Source organism: Nycticebus coucang, chromosome 2 (genome assembly GCF_027406575.1).
Source record: "Nycticebus coucang isolate mNycCou1 chromosome 2, mNycCou1.pri, whole genome shotgun sequence".
In the NCBI taxonomy this organism is placed as follows: domain Eukaryota; kingdom Metazoa; phylum Chordata; class Mammalia; order Primates; family Lorisidae; genus Nycticebus; species Nycticebus coucang.
In genome coordinates, this window is record NC_069781.1 from 42628454 (window position 1) to 42635315 (window position 6862).

Sequence of the window (6862 nt, forward strand, 5' to 3'; positions counted from 1 at the left end):
TCCCATGTGTCCTTTTCTTCTCTCTGCTCCTGTCTCCTCTCCCCGCTCCTCCTTTCCCTCCCTTCCCTCTCCCTCTCCTCTTTTACTGCTATACTCATGAGGAACTACCATGTGTCTTTGTCTTCAACTGGACAGAAAGCCTCATCCCTCTTCTACCCCCTCCCTCTCTCCATAGATGTCAGCAGTAGGGTACCTAGAGGAAAAGCCAGATTTGTCCCAACTCAAGAAACCATTTGGGTCTGTTCCAACAAATGTACTCAAAACTCCAGAAAAAAACCAGGAGTTGGAGGTTGCTGTGAGCTGTGATGTCATAGCACTCTACGAAGGGTGATAAAGTGAGACTGTCTCAAAAAAAAAAAAAAAAAAACGGGCTGGTTTGTTTTTTCGTTTTTTCTATTTTTAATAGAGATGGGGGTCTTTGTCTTGCTCAGGCTGGTCTTGCACTCCTGAGCTCAGGCGATCCACTTTGGCCTCCCAGAGTGCTGGGACTACATGTGTGAGCCACCTTGCCTGGCCTCCACATAACATTAATAAAGCTATTTTTAAAAAGTACATGACGTATATACCGACCATAATCTATAATTATAAAGAGTAACAATACCATGTGTTGGTGAGGATGTGAAGTGAAATGGAATTCTCATTCACTACTGATGGGAATATAAATTGGAACAATGAATTTAGAAAATGAGCTGACAGGGCAGCGCCTATGGCTCAGTCGGTAAGGCGCCGGCCCCATATACCGAGGGTGGCGGGTTCAAACCCGGCCCCAGCCAAACTGCAACCAAAAAATAGCCGGGCGTTGTGGCGGGCACCTGTAGTCCCAGCTACTCGGGAGGCTGAGGCAAGAGAATCGCTTGAGCCCAGGAGTTGGAGGTTGCTGTGAGCTGTGTGAGGCCACGGCACTCTACCGAGGGCCATAAAGTGAGACTCTTGTCTCTATAAAAAAAAAAAAAAGAAAATGAGCTGACATTATCTGTTGAAGTTTTGTACACTCTACAACCCAGTAATTCCTCTCCTAGGTATAGACCCAGTACAGATGCATGCATGCGGGCAACCAAAAGCAGGTATAAGAATGTTCATAGCAGACTATGATAGTCCCAAACTGAAAAGAAATGCTCATCAACTGTAAAGTTGACAGATAATAGTTGAGCCTGTGCAGTGGTTTTTTACAGCAAAGAGAATAAGCCACAACTACATGGAGCAGCATGGATAAATCACGCTAATGTACTGAATAAGACTAGGAAGCCTGTACTCTATTTGGGAGAATAAGCTCACAAATTATAGAAAGTTCAAAAACAAGCAAAACTGATCTCTGCTATAATGATCATGATTACCCTTGACGGGACTGGTAGTAACCACAGGGCACAAGAAGGGTATCTGGAGGGTCATTAGTTTTCTGTGTATTGATCTGTGTGCTTGGTTACACAAAAAGTGGTTTAATTTGAAGATTACATTGTTCAATTTTCCATATTTGTAATTTTGTAAACTTTATTTATAAAAAATAAGTGGTAGCCCCGCTTCATAACCCACTTAATAGAAGCACAGTTATACAATGCACAAGGGTAAAGGAATTTTTGTCATATTAAACAATACATACCAGTCATCAGTACCCCCAAATGTTGTAAAACATAAAACCCGAATCAAGCATTTCCCCCATCTGTTTTGAATTTGCTTTTTGAGTTAAAGAGTATTAGAGCTAATAAAAGATTAATGTTGGCTTGGCACCTGTGGCTCAAGTGGCTAAGGCACCATCCATATACGCCTGAACTGGTGGGTTCGAATCCAGCCTGGGCCCACCAAACAATGACAACTACAACCAAAAAAAAAAAAAAACCAGGTGGTGTGGCCCACCTACTTGGGAGGCGGAGGCAGGAGATGAGTCCAGGAGTTGGAGATTGCTATGAGCTGTGAGGCTACAGCACTCTCCAAGGCGACAGCTTGAGGCTCTGTCTCAAAAGAAAAAAAAAAAAAGATGTGTTTATGCCTGATATCTACACCAGGGGGCACTGTTGTTCAAAATTAAGTTCTAAATACAGTACTAGCCTTTCAAGGAACGGGTCAGGATCAGTGGTTATGAACATCCAGAAGGTGCTTTTGCATTACTTTTATTCACGGAACCGTACATTAGAAACCTGCCAAAACAGTACTGGGTCACTACAACTCAGGGACTCATTTCTTCCTGAGCTATGTTGTGTTTATTCCCTACAGAATGGGGCCTCCAAGTTTAGATGTGTGGGGTTTTTTTAGGCTGGGTGCAGTGGCTCATGCCTGTAATCCTGACACTCTGGGAGGCCAAGGCAGGTGGATCTCTTCAGCTCAAAAGTTCAGACCAGCCTCAGCAAGAGCCAAGACCCTGTTTGCAAAAAATAGCCGGGCATTGTCGTGGGTACCTGTAGTCCCACCTACTCAGAGGCTAACGCAAAAGGGTCACTTGAGCTCAAGAGTTTGAGTTTGCTGTGAGCTATGATGCCACAGCACTCTACCAAGAGCAACAAAGTGAGACTCGGTTGCAAAAAAAAATAAGGGTTTATTTATTATTTGAGACAGAGTCTCACTATTTCACCCTCGGTAGAGTGTCATGGTGTCACAGCTCACAGCAACCTCAAACTCTTGGGCTTAAGTGATTCTCTTGCCTCAGCCTCCCAAGTAGCTGGGATTACAGCTGCCCGCCACAACACCTGGCTATTTTTTTGTTGTGGTTGTCATGGTGGTTTAGCAGACCCAGGCCAGGTTCGAACCTGCCAGCTTCAGTGTATGTGGCCGACGCCCTAACCACCAGCTACAGACGCCGAGCCAAAAAATAAGTGGATTTTTTTTAGTAAACTATTTACTTTTGAGACAGTCTCATTCTGTTGCTCTGGATAGAGTGCTATGGCATCATGGCTCGCAGCAACATTAAACTCTTGGGCTCAAGCAGTCCTCTTGCCTCACTCTCCTCACTATCTGGGACTTCAGGCCCCGGCCACAAAACCTGGCTAGTTTTCCAGGTTTTGTTTTGTTTTGGTTTTGTTAGAGACGGGAGACAGGGGTCTCCTGGCTGGTCTTAAACTCCTGAACTCAAGTGATGCTCCTGCCTCAGCCTCCAGAGTGCTAGGATTACAGGCATGAACCACCAAGCCTGGCCATTTACGTTTTTTTATTGTTGTTGCAGTTTTTGGCCAGGGCCAGGTTTGAATCCGCCACCTCCTGTATATGGGGTTGGCGCCCTACTCCTTGAGCCACAGGTAGGTGGGAGGTCCCTGTTTGTTTGTTTGTTTGTTTTCTTTTTTTTGAGACAGAGTCTCACTATGTGGCTCTCAGTAGAGTGCTGTGGCGTTGCAGCTCACAACAACCTCAAACTCGTGGGCTTAAGCGATCCTCTTGCCTCAGCCTCCCAAGTAGCTGGGACTACAGGCACCCACTACAACGCCCAGCTAATTTTTGTTTGTAGCTGTCATTGTTTGGCAGGCCCGGGCTGATTCGAACCTGCCAGCTCTGGTATATGTGGCTGGTGCCCTAGCCGCTGAGCTACAGGCACTATACCACCTTTTTTTTTTTTTAAACAGAGTTTCACTATGTCACTCCTCAGTAGACTGCCATAGCGTCACAGCTCTTGGCAACCTCAAACTCTTGGGCTTAAGCGATTCTCTTGTGTCAACCTCCCAAGTATCTGGGACTACAGGTGCCCACCACAACGCCCAACTATTTTTTTGTTGTTGCAGTTGTCATTGTTGTTTAGCTTGCCTGGGCTAGGTTCAAACCTGCCAGCCTCAGTCTACGTGGCCGGCGCTGTAACGACTGTGCTACAGGTGCTCAGCCTATTTACATGGTTTTTGATGCCTGTAATTCTGGCACTCTGGGAGGCTGAGGCAGGTAGATCGCCTGAGCTCAGGAGTTTGAGACCATCCTTAGCAAGAGTCAGACCCAGTTTCTAAAAATAGCCTGGCATTGTGGCAGAAGCCTGTAGTCCCAGGTACTTGGGAGGCTGAGAGAAGAGGACTTGAGCCCAAGAGTTTGAGGTTGCTGTGAACGAGGATGCAATGGCACTCTACCAAGGGTGACAAAGTGAGACTCTGTCTCAAAAAATTAAAAAAAAATAGCTGGGGCGGCACCTGTGGCTCAGTGAGTAGGGTGCCAGCCCCATATACCGAGGGTGGCGGGTTCAAACCCGGCCCTGGCCAAATTGCAACGAAAAAATAGCCGGGCGTTGTGGCGGGCACCTGTAGTCCCAGCTGCTCGGGAGGCTGAGCAAGAGAATCGCTTAAGCCCAGGAGTTGGAGGTTGCTGTGAGCCGTGTGAGGCCACGGCACTCTATTGAGGGCCATAAAGTGAGACTCTGTCTATACAAAAAAAAATAATGATAATAAAATTAAAAAAAATAAAAACTGGGGGCTGCGCCTGTGGCTCAAGGAGCAGGGCGCTGGCCCCATATACGGAGGTGGCGGGTTCAAACTTGGCCCTGGCCAAAAACTGCAAAAGAAAAAAAACTGGTTTTTGAATGTTTAATTTACCAACTTTTTTTTCTATTTTATAAAATGCAGTTTTGTTTAGCTTTAAAATCTGGCCTCCTCTACACTGAACAAGATTGATTCCTGCATATGAATTCTACTCTGATGCTCTTTCCACACACACATAGGGACAGTGAGACTGGGGATACTCTACCCACCAATGGGTAGGGGATACCTGCCCCACCAATCACAAGTTGACCAGTGGCTAACCAAAGGCCACGTCCAGTGAGCACTTTCCAGCCTTTCTCCTGCACTTCTCTGCTCACTTCTCCTCCCTTAATGCGCATCCCCCAGCCTGTCCCTTTGGCTTTCATGATACTCTTCTCACTACCCTCCTCCTACCTCTCCGTGTCCACGCACTCTCCTACCTGGGTTTCTCTTGTCCTGCCTTTTACCATTTGGGGTCCCTGGGTTAGGCTCCTCGCCCTCCGTTTCTCATTCTGCCTTCTCTCCCCAGAGTGACTGACTGCATCTCTCCTCGTGTGTCAACTTTTTATCTCCTGAAATTCCCCTCCTGAATATCCTGTAGGCTCAAACTCGATGTATCTGAATATGAATTTGCCCCTAAACTTGTTCTCCTCCTATATTCTCTGGTCCTATCCAATACCCTAGCCAGAAACAAGGAGGCCATCTTTCACGCATTCATCTCCTTCCTCCTGATGAATTGTCCTTTTCTCTCCATTCCTCCACAGCCCTGCTCAGGTCCTATCATCTCCTGCCTTTTCATGAACTTGCTCCCTGCGGTGCATCCGCCACTTTCAGATCCAACCCTCTACACAGCTTCCAGAGGAAGCTATTCAAAATACAAATTTGATAATGGCTCTTGCCACCCACTCCCACCCTCAGCAGGACAAAGTCCCATCTTATTAGATGCTCCCCATGCTCCTCTTCCCATGAAAGCCATCTTTTCTCTTCTTTTTTTGAGACAAAGTCTTGCTCTGTTGCCAGACTGGAAGACAGAGGCACAATCATATCTCACTGTAACCCTGAACTCCTGGCCTCAAGGGATCCTCTCACCTCAGCTTCCCAAAGTGCTGGGATTACAGGCGTGAGCCACTGTGCCCAGCCCAGTGAAAGCCTTCTTAGTCTGCACCTGGCTCCAGCCTCAACTCTTGCCTCCTTTGTCCTGCAGGTGTTACACTCCAGCAGCATCAGCTCAGTGCCCCGTATGCCCCAACCTGGAAGGCCTCTTCCACCCCTCCTCTCCCTTATCTCCTGACTCAACTCTGGTATCACCTCTTCCAGGAAATCCTCCTTGAACCTCATAAGCCTGTGAGCAAGACGCTCCACCCTCTCCTCTGTAATAACCTTGCCAAGTTCTCATTACTTCCCTTCCACAGTGTGTGATCATCATTGTGCTTGTGTGCTTCTCACCAGCCTGTGAGCTTCTTATGCCTGCACTGACTTGTCTTTCCCTGGCACATGGCAGGGGCTGAGTAAATGTTTCTTGAAGGAAGGAATAGAGTGTAACTCCTGGCTTTGAATGGTTATTTATTCTCTGAATCAGAGAATACAGGAGGAGAAACAAGTTTGGGGGATGATCACCCAAGGACTGAATATTAGAGGGACAGGTTTTAAACAGAGAAAGGAAGGAGAAAAGAGTGGCCTTTGCATCCTGGGAAGTGCCTGGGGCAACACAAGGGCAGCCATGCAATAGACAATTTGGATGACCTCAGTCTGGCACTCCAGAAAAAAGCCTGGGCCTTCAGGTGGTAGGAGTAGTTAATTGTGGCAGCTAAGACAAGTTGGCTTCAGAACGCCTCAGAAGGAAGTCTCTTTAGAAGAGCACTCCTTCCACTGCTGGAAGACGATTCCTGCCAGACTGGATCCAGGGTGTAAGGCTTCTTTGGAAAGGCCCCCAGAGGCTGTGGGGTGCCATCTCTGCCATCTCAGGGTTGGCTGGGGCCCTCTGGCCACCTCTACCTTCTTCCAGACCTGCATCCTGCTGATCTGGACACAGCTCTGCATGGCTCTGCATGACTCGCCACAGTGCCTTGGTGGAGACTTTTAAAGGGCTCTGCTGAGACATGCCAGAGAAAAGCTGCTGTGCCTGCCATGACACTCCCAGTTCCGGGGAAGCCACCCTTCCTGGATCTGTGTATCGAATGAATTAGGGTCAGGTTACTATTAGCCGAGCGTCCTTGAGAGCTGCACGCCACATACCACAAGCATGAGAAAATCAAAAGCAGGAACAAGCCCTGGTCTGTGCCTGGAATACAAATGCCATCAACCCCTTGACCTCCTGGGTTGCAGGGGTGCCCACCGTCCACATAGGGCCCCGCCTGTCCCACAGACACTTGTTCCTCATGACTCAATCTGCCACCCAAACCCAACCAGAAACCAAAGGCCACGCTGGAGGAAATGCCCCAGAATTT